Genomic DNA, 20,630 nt, shown 5'->3' with positions numbered 1-20,630 from the left:
CCTCTCCACGGGCTGCAGCTCCCTTGAGGACATACCCACTCACTGTGGCACGAATTCCCCCATGGTCTGGCAGCCTGAAGGTCTCTGCTCCACCTGGGCCTGCACAGGCTGCGGGGCCCAGCTGCCTCACCATGGGCTGCACCAGGGGCTGCAGGGGAACCTCGGCTCCGGCGCCTGCAGCACCTCCTCCCCTTCCTTCTGCACTGACTTGGTGACTGCAGAGCTTTTCTCTGAAATCTTTTCTTACTCCACTATCCCACAGCTGCTGCACAGCACTTTTTCTCTCTTTCTTAAATGTATTGTTGTGCGGGCGTGGCTTTGGCCAGTGGCTCCATTTCAGAGCTGGCTGGCGCAGAATCTGTCCATATGAGGGTGACCCCAAGTCTCTTCTAGCAAAAGCCACTCCTGCAGTGTCATTATAGGACATTAAAGAGCACAAGTGCACACTGCTGCTCTCAAGGTGAAGAAGAAAAGGGAAGTTTATTTTCTGACTTTAACTTTTCTAGTTTTCTAAAAGTGACAGTGGATTGGAGGGTGACAGTGCCATCTCTCCAATGACGCTGGACAAACTAACAGTCTATCAAATTTCTCTTCTTCTATAAGAGAATGCAAAACAATGAGTTATTTACAGAAAGTGTGTGAGAAAGTTTGCTACAAGAATGTCAACATTAGAAGGCTTAGAAAATCTCAAAAAATCAGGGTGACACTGCAGTGCCTATCCAACTCCCATTATGTTTACTTGCCATGTAAACATAATGCATCAATTCATACCCCTTTTTTACTGTCATACCTTAAAATATGTATATGCCACTCACATGCATACACAACTTGAGAATTATACACGCAACTCAAAAATTGTATATGCCACAGTAATTCTCCAAAATGTTATGTTTCTTCAGGTGGCTCATGACCTAGGGATTTAAGCTTTCTCAGTGCTCATAATTGCTATTCCTTGGAACCAATTTCACGACCAATTTGGTGATTTTGCTTTAATTATTCTTTTCTGATAACTTTTTACCATCCTTTCCCATCTCATCCCAATCCACTCCATCCCACTTTGCCTCATCCCATGTTTCCCCTGAATGGTTTTGCTTCTGCAGGCTAGTTTTATCTTATAAACTTTCATTTTGCTTTAGCTATCTGCCTTTAACTTCTGAAATTTTCTTTCCCTTAGTCTCACAAGATCTTCCCATTCTCCATCTCCTTTGTTATAACCCTGAATTCCACTTGATCTTCCAGTATATTTTTATAAATAAAACAGTGCTTAGCCAAAAAGATATAAAATGACGAATAAACATGCTGATTCCTAGATAGCAAACTTTTCGTTTACTTTGTTGTTTTTTTTTAACTCCTCTTGTTTTTCTAATTTGAATTGCTAGACAAAGAACACCTGAAACATTTATGTCCTAGCTCTTATCATGACTTATGAAGCATAAATGTATTTGATGATATAAAAGAAGTGAGGTTTCAATCCAGTTGCAATGTTTTTCCTTGATGTGGCTGGTGCCAGTCTCTTCTATTCCTTCATATTGTTGTACTTTCTGTTGGCTTTTTTTTTTTCATACTCACTATCTGTTCATTAAGAATGTTTGAGCAGAGCAAGACAAATTCAATATTATATGATCTTCCAAATTTGCTATCTTTGTTTTAACAGAATATCCTTTCAAACTAAAAATATCCTGACTGGTGTAGGTCCATTATCCATGAGATAAGCTTATTTCTTAACTGATCTCATACAAAAAGTATGTGCAAATAATACTTGCCTGGCTTAGTACATAGTTGTTTAGAGTGAGTTTATTTAGATTTAGAGCTTCTCATGATTTCGTGGTGAGGAAAAATGAGTTTGTTTATCTTTCTGATTACAAGTAAATAAATAGGGAGTTACCTTCATCATTTTTTTCATGGAAGTTCTCTCAACTGCTGCACATTAAGTCAGAAACTACATAGCCGTACAGTGACAGAGCATGGCCATAATTAATAAAATTAAACATTTACCAGCAAAATTGATATTTCTTATTTAGTCTGCATGCTTATAAATGTAGGAAAACAATTCACTAGCACTGTTTATTAAGAGAAGATGAGTGGTCTGAATATAGAAACAACCTGGCATAGGAGTAATAGCCAAATGCTTTGGAAGGGTTAAAAAAAGTAAGCATTCTCTACTTTTCAAAATACTGTGTATGTCTGAAGACATGAATTTCACAAAAGGTGCTAAGTGCTTTAAGTGGTTTAATATATTCTAATGGAGAGAGTGAACTGTGAAAGAAAACTTTTCCCTAAAATGAATGAAAAACAAGTGTATTCATTTTCACAGATGTTGCTAAAAACATCTGTTACTTAAAGCTGCATCAGCTTTAATTGGATACTATTCTTAACTCTCTCCCACTCTTCATTTTTCTAATAGTTGGTTTCACTAGGTATTGATTTCTGTGTGTAGAAACTCAGTTATATATGACATTGCTATACACTGCTAAGTTTTTAGAAATGTGTGGGTGTTTATGAGTCTTAGCTTGCAAAGCAAAATCTGTACATGCACAAGAGGGCTCTGGTCAAATGGGTTCACACAGATGATCTCTCAGAAATTTGAGTGCTTAACCCCTTAACAGGGGTCACAGGGAGGCTGAGTCAGAAGCCTGAGCTCTTTAACAGAATCCCCACCTACTCTGATGGCTAATGGCAATGAGACATGAATAATTATCTTCTCTTTTTGCTACCTGGTATGGGGAGTGATGCAAAATATCTCATTTCTTTTATAGTATTTGGGACAATGGTTTATTTCCAGATGGCATGTTCACAGGTCTGGTACCAGCTATCAGTGAACTAGGATTCATGAAGAACTGTGTCATCTCTGTCAAGGCAGGAGACCAAAGAAACCAATCCCTGAGGAAGACCAAGTAAAATGAGATAATCCATAAAATGAAATGGAGGGAATATCTGACTGGTTTTGTGTGTAGTTTCCTATCTTCCCAGAGACAAAATACTACATATGTTTGTGCTTTTTCTAAGGTTGCATTACTCATAAGTCATTATCTCTGTATTTTGATTTCTTTCTCCTTTTTTCCCTATATTCTAGCTTCAAGAAACTCTGCAGTGTTTATAAGCAAATAGATTGTCCAATTTTTAGGTTCATTATGATCTCTATGACCAACAGGTTTCATTAAGCTACATTTTGCAAGGGCTCACTGCTTCTTAATGTTTCACAGTGTAAGCTGTAACTCAGCAGCTTTATTTTCCTCCTGGCTGCATTTCATGTCCACTACATGGCCACCTCTTTTCTTCTGGAAACTCTACTGTCTCATCAACAATTCTACTGTTAGTAAGGTAGCTGAAAGGGTAGCCTTAGATTTCATTTGGTTTGTCCTGTTTGCCCCTCTGCAAAAGATAGCTCTTCTGGTACACCACAAAATCTGCTTTTGCGTTTCAGGAGTGGGGCAACATCATCTGATGCAGCTGCTGCCTTCGAGTCTCTTCAGATTAAATCACATTAATTTACTGCAGGATCATTATGAAGCCATTCAGGGATGCTTGTGTACTCAGAAATCACATTTACCAGCTAACTGAATGGATGAATATAGAGGAAATTACAACTTTCTTCTCTGAAATCATAGGCCTGTCCCACTTAAACAAGAGAATTTTTACTGGCTGAGGGCTACTAGGAGGCATACCCTAGAGTTCCACATCATGTCTATAATGCCTCAAACCATGTAAAGTACACTGTTGTAAAATTTTATTAAAAATCTCATTCTTGCTGTGGAAAATTACAAAACACAGTACCACAAAGAAGATGGAGTACAGTGAAAACCAGAGACAAACAATAGGGGGTAAAGATGAAGGATTGAAGGAAGATTAAAAGAGCCCAATGCATGAGATTTCAGTAAAATGAGATTGCAGGATCACATGATTTTTCTCTGCATTTATCTGAAGGTCTTCAGGAATAGAAAATTATTTCTATGTAGTACAGGTAGAAGTACATATGAGAACAGATAAAATAAAACAAACCCCACAACACCACCAGAATGGAGTTCAAAGGTTGTGATGCTTTTCCAAGCAGCAAACTTTTCAACAGAAAAAGTGACTACAATGCCTCTAATGAGCTATATACTCTGCAAAAAATTCAGGAAACGTCTGTTTTTCTACTCATAATTATATTTTATTCAGTAATTTGGAAGAAATATTGAAATGTTTTCCCAGTTGTTATATAGGACTTTGAAAACAAACCTGAACAAAGCACCAAAAATAGTAGGGATAGATAGCATATGTCCGTGGTCTAGGTTATATTATTTAATAAATCTATTTCCACAATTGATTTGAGTTGTAGTTTTGAAGTCTCATATTACTTCAATGGAACACAGCTGAAATTTGCAATTAAGAGTTTTTCTGGTGTTTTTTTTTTTTTTTTTTTTTTTTTTTTTTTTTTGTTTTTTTTTTTTTTTTTTTGGTTGTGTTTGGATTTAAATAATAAACTCTGATGATAACAGCATGGGGATGTTTGGGTAAATTGTGTGAAATACAATGTACATTTTTCATTTTGTTTTCCTTCCTGGTCAGTCAAAAGAATCAGAAGCAATTAAAAGTTCCATTGTTCCAGTGCAGTAACTCTCCAAGACAGGGATTGCTTAACTCATGAAGGAACACTTCACAGGAGGTTTGAGCTGTCTGCAGCTGTCCTCAGGAACCAGCTAACTGGTAGAAATCTATTAAATCATTGATTGTTATAAATAAATATGTAGGATAATCTGTACAGTATTTTTTAAAATACTTTCTTTCATTGTCTATACAATACACAAATATATGTCCTTAAGTGTTTTACTGCCTAATATTATAAAATGGTTTGGATTGGAAAGGATCCCTTAAGGTCACCTAGTTAAACTCCCCTGCAGTGACCAGGGACACAATGAGATCAGGCTGCTCAGAGCCCCATCCAACCTAGTCTTGAATGTCTCCAGGGATGGGGCATCCACCACCTTTCCAGGCACCCTCTTCCTGTGTTTCACCACCCACATCACAAATTTTTTTCCTATATCAAATCTAAATTTACCTACCCCATTTTCATTTAAAGTCATTACTCCTTGACCTGTTGCAGCAGACTCTTGTACAAAATTCATTCCCATCTCTTTTAGGAGCCCCTCTAAGTAGTGAAAGGCAAAAATAAGGTTTCCTTGGAGACTTCTCTTCTTCAGGATTAACAACCCCAGTTCTCCCAGCCTCTCTTCATAGCACAGATGCTCCATCCCTCATCCCTCCATCCATCACCTTGTCCCTCCTCTGGACCTTCTCTAACAGGTCCGTGTCCTTCCCGTGCTGGGAGCCCAGGGCTGGATGCAGCTCTGCAGGTGGAGTCTTGCCAGAGCACAGCAGAGCAGAGGGGCAGAATCCCCTCCTTTGCCCTGCTGGTCACACCACTTTGGGTGTAGCCCAGGATGTTTTTGTCTATCTGGGCTGCAGACACACACTGCCAGCTCATGTCCAGCTTTTCATCCACCAGCAGCCTCAAGTCTTTCTCAGCAGGTCTACTCTCATCCCTTCAGCCCCCAGCTTATATTGATACTGGGGGCTGCCCTGACCCAGGTTCAGGACCTTGAACCTGGCTTTGTTGTCTCTCATGATGTTCACATGGTTCCACTTCTCAAGCTTGTCCAGATCCCTCTGGATGGCGTCCCATCCCTCGTGTGTCTCAACCCCACCACTCAGCTTGGTGTAATCTGAAATTTACTGAGGGTGCACTCATTTCTACTGTCTATGTCTTTGATCAGGATATCAAACAGTGCTGATCCCACTTTGGGCTCCTGGGGGCGACCACTCATCATTGATCTTCATCGGGACATTGAGACATTGGCCACTAATCTCTGGATGTAATTGTGCAACAGATTTCCTGTCCACTGAATGGTCCACCCATCAAATCCATACTCTTCCAATTTAGAGAGAAGGATGTGGTGGGACACTGAGTCCAGACACATGATCTATGCAGCTCTTTCTTTTTCACTGAAGTAGTAACTGCATCATAACTTGTACTGCTCTGGCTGACAGAAGGAGAGACACTCAAGGATACATTATACAACCATATAAAAAACCCACAAACTTCTCTTTCCAAGGAATAGGATATAATTTGTTTCCAGTGTGTAAAAGGTAGAAAAAATATGAAGCAGTTTGGGATGAGGAGATCATTTTGAAAGATGGAGATGTTGGCAGAAATGCAGAAGACACAGGTCAGCAGCTGTCTAATACAAAACAGGTGAACTGTTGACACATGACAGGGATTGTGAAAGAACCCAGCTTGGGAAGTTGATGCTGGTCTTTTTCCACGCCAAGAGGGTAGAATGGGAAAATTGACTGAGTTTGAAGTAGATGGGAGAACAACATTGGGAATAAGAAAAATCATAGGCACACACCCCAGTCCAGAAGGGCAGAATAATAATTAGAAAATAGCATTACAGCACCAGCTGTGGAACAGCAAGGAGATATCTCTCAGCCATAAAATCGACCAGACATAGGTAATTGATTTCACAGAAGTATTGTTAAGCAAGCTACTGAAGAAGCACATTTCTTCTTATTAGTAGCTTTATTATAAATCCTATAGGAATCTTGAGATTCATTCAAAGGGAGGATCTGTACATCTTTTAAAGACCATCTGTTTTGGTTTTGAGATCATCACCTTGTCAGGTTATGAGGAACACTGTGTTCAGTAGAAAATAACAAATACAGTGTTAAAATTCATAGGATGTATTTTTCTAATTAATAATGCAGATGCCTTACTTTCCTCATTTTAAAATCTGTTTCAGGGAACAATTGAAGTCTTTCATTCTATTTTAAAGTCTCTTTTTTCTTTTGAAGAATGTTGTCTTGAAACCAAGAATAGGGTTTTTTTGCAGTTCTAACCTCTGATTAATTATTTTTCCTTCAAGTCAGGGATCGTGTCTCCTCCTATTTGATTTATTATTTGTCTGTTTAGAAATCTGACTTGAACACCTTAAAATGCAATATTTACAGAACTGTCAAACTGTGATTTATGCATCATAGACTATATGATTTGTGCAAAATACATCAACATTACTTTTGAGGTTTCTTTCCAAACTGCAGAAACATAAAAGACTTTGATTTTTTTTGTAAAATAGTACTGAAGCAATTATACTTGGTTGCTATTAAGTTTTATTATGGCAGAATAAACATTAAACTTTGAAAATTTTCAAGTCAAAATATGCTTTAAATGTAACAGTTCAATATTTGAATTATACAAAAGAATCTTGGAGGGGCAGTAGGGAATCTCAGCTCATGGTTTGAATATGGGCACAACACATTTCTCATTAATGTTAATTTGATTTATAAGCCTGCATCAAAGGAAGAATATAGGCTTAAAAGTAATTTCAGTCTTGCTCAGATCTCACTCCTTCTTTGGCATTTTGCACATTTTTCTGAGTTTTTCTCAAACTCTGTTTTGAACTAAACAGAAGATTACTGTGGATCATAATGATTTATGTGAATCATAATTTATCAAGGAAAGCATAATTAGTCTACTTACACAGAGTCCTCTGTTCTTTCCTAACAATATTCTGCATGCTCTCACCTGAAGGAATTTTCAAAATTACATTAAGAAATAAAAAGATTTTTGTGCATTTTCCCTGAAACCACTGCCACTCTAGTTTGATCAGAAGGAAAAGAAAACAGATGGGTGGCTTCCTCAGCACCCTGTAGCCCAATATCCTCACCCCTGCACCTTTCTTCTTTCAGTACTAGAGACTGGGAAAAGGTTTCAGTAATTAGTTCTTCTACCACAATAACTTAGTTATTTTAATGCATATTTCTTCAAACAAATGATGTAAACCAGCAATGCATCTCACTGGGACTATAGTCAAGGCTCCAATTTATACATTTCTATCCATAACTACTCAAGTGCATTATGAATCTGAAGTAGTCAGGATTGTATCCCTGCTTTTATTGGTATCTATTTGTATACCTTGGGCAAGGAGAAGCTGATTGTTCTCCTGATCCCAGGAGGAGAGAGAAACAATGGCACTAGGTAATGATCCTTTTAGCTGCCTATCAGCAAAGAGCTTCCCACAAGGAATCTGTTGCACCATGGCAGAGAGGATGAGAATTCTTTGCTGGCAACTGCTGACCCACAGCTGCAATTAGAGCTTTGCAAGCATCAGACAATCCTGAAATCAGGGTAGGATAATGAGAAATAAACCCAAATCTTAGGTCCCCAACTCTCCCTTCTTCCTGGGCTCATCTTTACTCCTGAATTCTCTGCTCTCTTCCCCTCAATGGTGCAGGAGCGCAGGGAGTGGGGTCTGCAGTCAATCACATGTTGTCTCTTCCACTCCTTCCTCCTCAGGGGCCTGCACTCCTCACACTCTTCCCCTGCTCCAGTGAGGGAGTCCCTCCCACATGAGACAATTTCTCCAACTGAGTACTTCCACAGGCTGCAGTTCTTTACAAACTCCTCCAGCATGGGTATATTCCCAGAGGGTGCAGTCCTTCAGGAGCAAACAGCCAGAACATGTGTTCCCCATGGGGTCACAAGTCCATGAGGCCACAGGTTCTGCCAGCAATCTGTTCTAGCATGGTCTTCTCAGCATCACAGCCTGCTTTGGGCATGCATCTGCTCTGGCAAAAAGTCCTCCATGGGCTGTAGAAGGGTCTCCCTTCCACCATGGAATTTCATGGGTAGCACAGCTGCCTCACCACAGTCTTCAACACAGGCTGCAGGGGAATCTCACCTTTGGCTCCTGGAACAGCTCCTGCCCTTCCTTCTGCACTGTTCTTGGTGTCTGTAGGGTTGTTCCTCTCTCATATTCTCCCTCCTTCTTTCTCTGGCTCCAATGTCTCCTGAATAATATCTTTTTTTCCTTTTTATATATGCCTAATATAATATCTAGGCATATATAAAAAGGAGAAAGGCACTACCACCGTCACTGATGGGTTCAGCCTGGGCCAGTGGCAGGTCCAGGAGCCAACTGCACTGGCTCAATTGGACACAGGGGAAGCTTCTGGCAGCTGCTCACTGAAGCCACTCCTGTAGCCTCTTTGGGAGAAGCATGCCCAGAAAACATTTATACTAGTGGGCTATCCAGGTCTCAAAGGTTTTAATCAAAGATTTTAATCAAAATTTTAATCAATTCCTTCCTCATTTATTTTTATAAAACACAAATTGGTATTCCAATGTCTGTCCTGCAAAATATTCTCCTGAATTACAGACATCTGTCCAAAGAGAATAAGAAGAGAGTGTATATAATGCATGATGTTTGTTGTAGAATGCAGCACTATTATCCAAGTAGACATTGAAATAGTTACTGCATCATGCAGTACTCTATTCCTTTGTTGGGGATTAGCAAAAGGATTAGACCTTCTTCCTTTCCATTGTAGATCTAGTTTTGATTAATTTATGCTTTCAGCATATCTGGAATGTAGTCAATCAAGGACTAAATACAAAGTCACTATTCATTTGGTTCATCCTGCATCCTTTGTGTACCATAATCAAATGAACACACATCATACTTCTTTCTGACAATCCTCCAAATTGCTAAGCACCTTCTCTTGTTCTCATAACAATTGATCCTTGAGTCTTTAAAGGCTTTGGGTCTTAGCCTTCATTACAGCTTGTGCTTTAAAAGCTGTGTGGGTAGGACAACAGATTAAATTCACAATTAGTGTTTGGATATCATCTTGGCAAACTTCAGTGTCATTGTAATAATTCTCAAGTCTTGCTATATCAAACACTCAGTTGCCAGAAGAGTTTCTATGGAATTGTAATTTTTTTCTGCATTGGTGAGAATTTCAATTTTTACTTATCATCCCAGTCACAAGAATTAAAAAAATAAAAGGTGTTTCATGCTAATCTGGCTGACTGACTCATAGATACACATTTTTGCTTCCCCCCTCCTCTTACAATTTCACATAAATTTGGATTTTTTTCACTTACATTTTAAAAAGAAGCACACTTTAAACACGTACAAAAGAATTTTGTAGTTAGGACTACAATGCAGGGGTCACGTAAGATAAGAACCTTTGTATAAAGGTGAAGTACTGGCCCAGATGTGCACCTCAAGATCAAAAAGAAAAAAATATGGTGGGAAAGGGAGAATTGTTGGTTGAAAGTGCATGAAGATTCCTTCCCAACCCTTCCCAAGGTGCCCTGGTACATCTGTTGTATATTTGCCAATATTACAGTTTTAGAGATATTTACACAAGTGAGCATCTGTAGGAAAGATCCTAGCAGGCACCTGCAAGGTGAAACAAGGTAGTGAGATGCTGGTATCACAGTTACACTTTCAACACAGTAATAAATAATGTAGAAAATAAAAGTTTGTCAGATATTAGACAGCAGAATCTCCTCTTTCCCACAGAACTTTGATAGCATTTAGTTCCCAAACATCCCAATTTTTGCAGTAGTCTGAAAAAACAGCCATTGGAAAGATTCTGTCCATCTGTGCAGAAGATATCAATGGCAATATTGGTTTTGGTTTTTTTAATGCTTATTATCAATTTTATTGGTGAAATAATAAAAAAATCTAAGTTATGAAATATCTTCCTAGCATTAGATTCAGGCAAACATAATGCTATCTTTCTTTTCAGCTGTTGAAGATAAATAACAAAGTATCATTCTTTTGCTATGATCTTCCATTTTTTTTGTGGGAAAGGACAGAGAATCTTTTAAACCACAGAATGGAAGCTCATTCAGCTCCTTTTCTCTTTCTTAAGGATGACAGAAACTTATATATAATTTCATCACATACTTCTGCAGTCAACAGCACCTTCACTGCTGAAAACTGACCTTCATTTCTCTCATGGAACACCATCATAAATCCATTTCACTGCTTGATATGGTTGGTTGAATTACAAATTATTGCCTTATTGCCTCTGATTTCAAGCAATGCTATGGTTGGCCTAGGTGCCGTATCTGGACACCTCTGTCTCACGGGTGGTTGTCACAATAAATCCAGAATGATTAAATTAGTTATTTAAGGTATATAGCCCATTTTATGCATACTGACCTACTATATAACAATAAGGTAAAAAAATGCAGTACAAGTTGAGCTTTAGAGCTGTTTCCATATCATGGTATTTTTTTAATGTGAACACATGTAAATGTTGTAAGAATGTGACCCACAGGTCTAGTTCAACAAAGTCTCTCAAAAGCCAGTGCTGTGCTGCTGTCCTTGCTGTGCTTTCCAGAGCACACCTACTGTTTTGGGTAGGGGTAAGAATTTAAAGAGCCTTTAATATCTTGAGTATAATTCTATGTCACAGTTTCAAAAATAATGGCATAATTATTGCCTTTTATTAAATTATGTATATTTTTAGATTAACTTCCGATTAGCATTTTCAATCCATGGGCTTTCCTCTGCTTTTTCTTTATTTTGGGTGTTCTTGCTTCCATGAGAGAAATCTTTCTGGTAGGAGAATCATAAAGCCTATGACTTTGAAGATCAAAATTCTCCTCCCTGCACCACAATTTGCTGTAATTATGATTTAGGCAGGTTTCTTCTTTGATTTATTCCCCAGAAACATTCATCATATCAGTATTATTACACTTTACATGACTATTACTCATATATACTCATTTTGCACATTCATTCAGACACTAGGATTATTTAAGATAAAAATGCTTTTCTGTGTCAAAATTACAATAACTAACTGTATATGTAAAAGCATTCCTTATAGAAGGACTATTTGTGCTTACCCAGATGGTGGAGGATGTTTTTGGCAGGCCAAGAAACACCCTTACTGCTGCTCTTTTTTTCATTAAGTCTTAGAGGCATTCAAACTGGAAGACCTCTGCCTGCAGCATTTGCATTGCTTTGGCTCACAGGCACTGCAGAATCCGACTAAAATGCTACCAAAAAAGGCATTGAACACACAGCTATTGGAAAATAATGTCCTGAGATTGCTTGGCCCTTATCTTGTGATTATCTACTACATTTCACAGAACTTCTATGACTGTTCAGCTAGAGTCTTTACACGGTTACAAAGAAGAGTGGAATGGAGATATTTTGAACATTTTTATTCAGATTTTTCATCTGAGTGAACCTTGCATTTCAATGACCCTGAATAAAAATCAAGACTTCACATGCTGACAACCTGCTGTTGTGTGAACAATCCTTTCTTTTTAAAGCCCTTTTAATTGTGCTGAAGACAAGACACCTGACAAACAGCTGCCAGGAAATGCAGAAAGACTTTTGTTGGTTATTTATTATTGTTGTTTTTTTCCTTAAATTATTTCTAAGTGGGTAATGTACATAAATTCCACAGACTTTCTGCAAGAGATTTTTATGCAATCTTAAGACATAATTGAACTATCACAATTTTGTTTTTAAAATGCTTGCTGTGCATTTTTAAAGCCAGTCGTTACACTTACAATATTGTACTGATCTTGGAGGAAAAAAAAATATTAAAACTTATGTGCTAAAATTCTATAGTATTCAATATCTGTTAAACAGTCAAAAAGATTTTCTCTTAACTGTGGAAAATTTTTTACCCTTAATCATACAGAGCCCCACCCTGGACCTCCATGGGCTGCAGGGGCAGAGCTGTCTCCGGAGCACCTCTCCTTCACCAATGTCTGCTCAGATGTTTCTCTCACATATTCTCTGCACTCCCTTCAGCTGCAGATTGCAGATTATATTGCCCTCCACCCTGCCCTTACCCCACAGGTGCCACCACTGCCCATCTCTGCTGGGCTCAGCCTTGGCCATGGCAGTCTGTCCCAGAGCTGGCTGCCACCGGCTCTCTCAGACATGGGGGAATTTCCTGACAGCTTGTCACAGAATCCAACCCATGCCAACCCAACACGTTAATATCTGACAGATTTAATATCAAAATATTTAGTATCTGGTGGTTAAAGAAAAAAAATTGTCGCAGCTCTACGCTTTATGATATATTTAAATAGAAGCTACAAAAATCCTCTCACTTTTCACTTTCCTGTCTCTGCCCAATAAAAATTCCTCAGTTCCTCAGGACTTTTGAAATTTCTCCCTGTTTGTTTGGGTTTTTAAATTATTTTTTAAATTTTAGATTAACCAGCTGATCTGTGATTAAATAAACAACAATTTAACAAAAGCAGAAAGAATAGGACTCCTTAAAAGCAATAAATCACAACCACCAAAAATACAAGGAAGCTTTATGGATTAATATCTGGGATATGTTAATTGATGCACTCTCTAGTGGATTTTAAGAACATGCAGATAATACTACCTAAAATGAAAGCATGTGTCATTATCTCCAAGAGTTCCCAGAAGCCCAGTAACAGTGCTAAATGACAGCACAGTGTGAATGTGAAGCAGCTGTGAATAGCTGTTTAATACTATCACTCTAGGCAAACAACAAGAACCAGCTAGACTCAGAAAATGTCCGTTGCATTTTCTGTTTATTTTTCTGTATCATAAAAAAGAAAGTAGTAAAAAACTCCAATCTCCTCACCTCTCTTCTTGCATCCTGGCATTACAAGGCGTTTGTCATGTGCAATTTTCATGTTGCAGAAATAATTCATCTTGCTCTTTTATGTCTTGCTGACACAAGCATCAATGTGCGCTACATTATTAAACCAGTTGTCTCACTTGGCTGGACTTTAAGACAGAATTCCCTTGTAGCCAAGTGAAAAATACTTCTCAGAGGAGAAGACCTGTCCACTTGGCTGTGTGTGAAATATGTTCTGGAATATGTGCAGCTGCTGAGCCTGCCTAGCTGATGTGTTTTGTGCTGCTGTGTTGTGCTTGTGATGTCTACCAAAGCGCTGGAAACCTTCCTAAGGTCAAACAAGTCCCATGGAAAGCAGAAAAGAGTAAGCTTAGATGCTTGTCTGACAGATGCTTCTCTCTGAACTGACTTTCAAAGACATTGTCTATCTGAAAGCTCTCTTTTGTTGGCTGCTTTATGTTGCTTAAATGCTTTAAGTGGTTATGCTCAATGAAATATGGTGATAGGAGAGGGATGGAACTCACAGAGAACTAAGGAAGGCCCAAGGAGATTGCATAGAGCTAAGAATCATCCCTCAGATGACTGAACCTGCAGGAAGAGTGGGTAGCTGAGAGAGGATGTGGTGTCATGTTGCTTAGGGCATAAGGGGTACTCACCCTCCATTTCCAGCAAGTTATTTATTTCTTCAATATTACCTGAAAAACACAATGAATGTTTCAGAAAGGTAAAGATTTTTGAGACATATAAATTCTTAATTTATATTGTTCCCTTGACCACCATTAGTTTTATATCTACTTGTTTGGGAAAGGTTACCCTTTGTCAGTTAACTGAGTTCTTGCTCTTGAGTTTACTCAGAAGTTTGCATAAATATTTAGAAGCTGACTTCTGTGTCCTCTTCATTTCACGTAGCGTAGAAAAATAAAAGGAATAATAAAGCCCATTTTCTTCCATAATAAATGCACTAAAAGAAAATGAGGAGACATACTGTGCATATGGAATAGTACATGTTCCTTCAAGACACTTTATAGTAGGATAACATGAATAAAGGATAAATAAAAAATGAATATTACTTTTCCTTATTTTAATAGAAAGCTGGAGAATTGTTGATTTGTTAGTATTGACAGAAAGATGAGCATTTTCCTCTAGGTAAGGATTTGTGTAGTTTCTTCTGGTTTTGGAGGACACTGAAAGAACTGTATGCATTTCTATGCTGTTTCACTGTTGCTGCTCCACTGCTCCAGATGTGGTGTGTAGGAGCAGGTATGGTCCTGCTGTGTCAAGAACTGCAGAGAAAAGAAAGCTTAAAGCACAAGTTCCCTACTTGGCTGTACTTCATGCTGCAACCCATGTAGAAGATAGACAAGATTCCTGCTGTCTCTCTGCTTTAGTGATAAGCTAATGTTACATATTCTCTGTTAAACAGAAGGCAAATATTCTGCATGTGTGTGTCAAGATTTATACTGTCTCTGGAACTTAGAATTTTTATCTGGAAGCAGGTCCTTGGGCTTGTGCAGAAACAGAGAAGCTCATCCCTGTCCTGCCTTGAATAAAGTTATGCTGAAGTTCTGGCTGGTACCAGGGAAGATGCATGTTTGGGTGAATGTGGAACGCAGTGGATTTTGGTTGTAGAGTGTTAATAAAAAATAGAGATTTTTTTTCACTTCTCTCTTCAGCTTTCTTGCAGTCATCTCTGGCCAGTAGACCCCTTGGCAATGATTCCAAACTGTGCTTTGGTAAAGCTGTTTGGTAAAGAACCAAAGAGCTCTGCACCACTCAAACAGGCTTGATAACACCACACTACTGGGGCAAGTGAGGGCAAGAGTACACTTGGATGCCCCTCTGAAAACTGTTCTTTTGCCAGTTCTTTTCAAGGCTTTGGGATTGCTTTCCACAAAGTGAATTCCTAAGTAGTATGTGGAGTTTCTGGTATTTCTCAGATTTGAAGTAGGATTTATTGGATTTGCTGATGAGCTATTGAAAAGCTTTTTCTTCCTTTTCTTTCTTCCTTTCATCTCATCTGTTAAATGTGAGATGGAATGTTTCATAGTCTCCAAGAGTGGAGATATGTTTAGGGCCTTCAATCCCTCACTGTTATTTTTGATTATTCTGCCTGTATTGATAGGAGGTAAAAGCAAATGTTAATTCAATGAATCTGCTGGGCATTTAGCATGTCAACCTAGATAAAGAAACCAAACAGCTCTGCTAATCTGGGCAGAAGAGAATTTCTCTACTGTTATCCCAAAAGCTTGATTACTTTGCTGAGTGGAAGTGTTGGGCATAAAGTTGATGGAAAAGTAGTCTTGGATCTACCCTCCAGGAAAATGAAGAGTGAAATACTGCAAATAACAGAGCATGTTTTGGCCTTGCAAAGGAATCTTTGTCAACTGTAACCTGGGTTCAACCCATCACTGGGATCTGTGTTGATTCTCAAGAGAAACTGGAAATTACAAACTGGCAATAAAAGCTAAAATAAAGGTATTTCTACAGCCAGAAACTATGAAAAATTGTCCAATACACTTACAGACAGAAGAAAAAGTCTGTGAAAGAGCCTAAAATTCACCACACTTTGCCCTTCCTGAATCTTTGTGCCTGTCTTAACCAACAGTACAAAGTTTAAAATCAAGTGCTGGGTTCTGCATGTGGGATGGGGCAGCCCTGGTTGGGTTTGCAGACTGGGGAATGAGAGGCTGGAAAGCAGCACTGTGGAAAGGCACCTGGGAGTCCTGATCAAGAGAAAATTGAATGTGAGCCAGCAGTGCCCTGGCTGCTGGGAGTGCCAGCCCTGTCCTGGGGCATCAGGCACAGCATGGCCAGCTGGGCGAGGAAGGGATTGTCCCGCTCTGCTCTGGGCTGGGGCAGCCTCACCTCGAGCGCTGGGGGCAGTTCTGGGTGCCACCATATAAAAACCCCATTAAACTATTAGAGAATGTCCAAAGGAGGGCCATGAGAATGGTGAAGGGTCAGGAGGGGAAGGTGTATGAGGAGCAGCTGAGGGCACTTGGTCAGTTCAGCCTGGGGAAAAGAGACCCAGAGGAGGTCACTACCACTTTCTAGTGAGGGGAACTCGAGGGGCAGACATTGATCTCCCCTCTGGTGACAGTGACAGGACAGAAGGAAAGGAAGCTGAGTTAGAGGAGGTTTTGGCTGTATATCAGGAAAAGGTTTTTCATGAGAGGGTGGTTGGACCCTGGAACAGGCTCCTCAGGGAAGTGATCATAGCAACAAGCCTGACAGAGTTCTAGAAGCATCTAGAAGTTCTAGAAGCATAGAGCATGGACAATGCTCTCAGGCCCATCATGGGATTTTGGGGGTATCCTGTGCAGGCCCAGGAGCTGGACTCAATGATCCTGCCCAGGATCTAACTCAGCATATTCTATGATTCTTCTATCTCTCCCTTCTTTCTCTGTATCCTAATTCTTTGATTTTCTTCCCACTTGCCTTCTTTCATCTCATAAGCTATCTTCTAACTTACTGTCAGCCAACAGTATTTTCTTGCTTTACCAAATGTCTCTGTGGATGATCACTGTGCTCTGCTCTGGGTGTTGGCAGTAAAGAAGAATTTACTCCATTTTGCTCACTGAGCACCAGCTCCACACAACTATTAGAATCTGAGTCAGTTTCTGCTCTAAGCTCCCTCCTGGTCTTATGGACAGTGGTCCTACTGGGTAGACCACCAGAACACACTAGAAAAATATCCTGAACTATTAAGCTGCTGAAAGATCAAAACTCTTCATTTTCCTAAACATTTAATTGAATGAATTTAGTTCTTCTTAGGGCCATTTTCATACTTATTCAGCCCTCAGAGCAGCAGGCATCAGTTCAGCCTGCATTGTAAATGAGAACAGTTTCACAGCATATGGCCACTTGGAGGAAATAAACTCTCCATTGATAGCCCTGCAGCTCTCTTGAGCTAAATAATGTTAAATTTGACCTTGGTCTGCAAAATGGCTACAAAGAATTAGTAAGTTAAAAAAAAGTCCAGGATCAAAAGTTAGTAGTCAATAGTTTCTACTCTGCCTGAAGGCTGGTTAGAGGTGAAATCCCCCAGGGTCTATTCTGGGACCTTGTTTAATATATTTATAAATTGGTTGGAAACAGAATGGAGCCCCATCAAATTTGCAGATGACACCAAAACAGAAGGTGCAGTTCAAAAATCTTGAGGGCTGAATTGCCTTTCAGAACCAGACTAGACAAAGCCCCAAGTATGTTCTGAATTTAATTATTACCTTGCTTTGAACAGGGCATCCCATCTCTGCAGCCTGAATGATTCTGGGATTCCAATGGTATTTTACCCAAAGGATGTTGATTATAACCCTGTAAAGGGAAATCAGCAGTGCCATGAGCAGTTTATCTCACAGAGTTCTTTGCAGTTGCTTCTCAGGATGATTCAGAATGAGACCTTCAGCCTGAGAAACTGATGCTCAGTGTGATTTCCTAAAAGATTTCCTAAGGAGCTGGGGACACAGTCATCCCTAGTCCAACACTGAACTTATAGCTTTGGTAAGTGACTCACTTGATTTTTTAAATATGGTGTTAGTGTTGGGATTGGCTATGATGACTAGGAAGTTAATATTAAATAATTTTAACATGAGGACAAATATGTGTCTTTAAATTGTTATTTCTGTTAATAAATGTTAGGTTTTTGGCCTATGACAAAGACACAGCATCTCTGAGAATACTGCCAGTTGGCAGCCTTTTCTGAATATTTTAAGAATGAGCTTAATAATAGAAAACTAAATAATTCACGTGCAGATTATGACACTCTGCCATCATTTGGGTAAACAGTTGCTGACATAAATGGCAGAGCAGCTATGAGTTCCCTGCTGTCTACCTGTGATTGGAATTGAGTGAGTAGCAGAAATTTCAAAGAATATTAATTTGATGACATTCATAGCTATGTTCTTCTCCCTCGATCAGAAGAGTGGAAAGTTCTTTGTGTATTTACTAACCTGAATAATTTAAAAATAATGCTACTTTTCTATAATAATAAGCATACATATTTGCTTCTCAGATCCTATTAGAAGCCACTTAGCCTATAGAAGAATAACTTATAATAATTAGGAGAAACACTGATGTGAATCTAAAAGAAAAATAATAGTGACAGATAAAGTGTTTATTTAATTTAAGTTCTCTACCCACTCAGGAGGGAATTTGACTGTGATGTGTGTGTCTGGTGGCTGAACTTTTGATAACTAGGGTACTTACCTAATAGAACAATTTATGTAAGTGTGAAGAATGATTGTCTCTTATCCCAAGACTTACAAAATAAAAAGCTATTCAGGAAAATGTTGTACTGTAGAATGCATTAAAAATGGTCAAAGTAGAGAATGACTGAGATTTTGCAGGATGTCATGCTGTCTGATCAGACAGACAACCTATTTCTTTCTATCCTTTATACTGTGCATCAAAATACTTATGAAAAAGAAATCTACTACTACAATGTTCAATAGAAATTAATTGTATAGTGAGGTATTTCCCATGACTACCTCTAAAGGGAGAACCAGCACACACTGAGTTAACATGAATAAGAAAATATTACAGGAATATCAAAATTCCCACCAAGTTCTATCATGCTAGTGGATGCTAGCCAGAGAAGTACCATGTGCTTTTCAAAAGGAAGACAGCCTGAACATTAGGAAGACCTTTATAAGCTTAGGCCAAGAATAATTTACAATGTGTTACTTGCCTGACTGATGCATATTATATGGAACTATGATCTGAGCCTACTCCTGTTGTATCAGTATATCAGATTGCAGGAAATGGTTGTCATGCATTTCATGAGTGTTCCACTTAAATTTACATTAGAGGTCTTAAGCACTGGGCCTATGTTGTACACAAAGTGCTGAACAGTGTTGGCTCGAGTTGGGATGTGTCTTATCCCTGTTTAGCACTGGTTCTCAGTAGGACACTGATAGAAATGTTATGCTGGCACTCATGTCAGAAAAGGGAAACTGGTTATGGTGAGCTCAATGGAAAATTGTCCTTAACACAGAGTTGTTCTGAGCCATTACTTTCTTGTTTACAAGCTCATCCCGCACCACCATTTTGACAGAGAAAGCATGACAATGTGTAGGACAAAAGGAGGTCAGGAGTGTGATTATGTACACCTTGGAGCTCAGTTTTATTGCATTTTGGAAGATTCCTGGTGTGTGGTGAAACGTCTGTCCTTCCTGTGTTAAAGTCATAGAGTATCATGGTGAGCAGAGGTGCAGGTTTAGTCTGCTAAATCGGACCTTTTTCCCAGGTGTTTTTTACAGGTTTGACCTACAATTCTGGTTAAAAATCTAAATTTCTGATTTTTGGTACCACAGAGAAAGAGGCTTTTGTGAAATAGTGTATTTTGAGCAGTATGCTTGGCTTTGTTGGTTTTGTTGTGGTACTGTTCTGGGTTTTTAAATTTGGTTTTGGTCTTGAATAACAGAAGATCTTGTGGTTTGGATGGACCTTCAGTGAAGTATTTCATATCTGTTTGACACAACTGAGGCACCTTAGATTAAAATCTTTCTAGTACAGAGATATTTTACAGACCTAAGTGGAAAAGGATTTTGAACTTAATTAAAATAAACAAATTCAAGAGGTTATATGACAAAGAAAGAGGTTATAGGAAAAACATCCATATGAAGTTACTAAGTTGTATATAGGCATGTGTCAAGACAGCACTCCACATAATGAAATGAGACCTACATACACCATGGATGATTGCTATAAATTTCTTAGTTATACTCTTTGTTTTGCCTGTGTTGCATGCATACAGAGTCTAATAATGGTTTCTGATAAAAATCTACAGGCATAGTGATATTCCACTGTGATATTCAACAGAATTTCAAGGGTCCAAACAATATCATTTTTCACCTTCTAAAATTTTTTGTTTGTTTATTAAATATTTAAGTGAGTTAAGTTGGTAGCATTAGCTCAGTATGAAACTAGGTAAAGTGACTAGCACTTAGATGACTGTACTTACATGCAGTTGCTGAGACTATAAAAATTATAATACTGGAAATATTTTATTTTTTTTTCTGAATATATTCTTTGTCTTCTTACTAGAGACCAAATATTCAACAAAAAAATTTTTGGATTGTTTCTGCAAGTTGAGACAGTTAATACTGGAGAGGGTTCAAACCCCATCATACATTTATGTGAATAATAAATAAAAGGTAATGGTCCATTATCACAAATACGCTTTGAGAACAAAGAATGTTTTATTAGGTTTACCTTGT

This window comes from Ammospiza nelsoni, chromosome 4, assembly GCF_027579445.1.
Source record: "Ammospiza nelsoni isolate bAmmNel1 chromosome 4, bAmmNel1.pri, whole genome shotgun sequence".
NCBI classification, from domain to species: domain Eukaryota; kingdom Metazoa; phylum Chordata; class Aves; order Passeriformes; family Passerellidae; genus Ammospiza; species Ammospiza nelsoni.
This window is presented reverse-complemented; position numbering follows the sequence as displayed.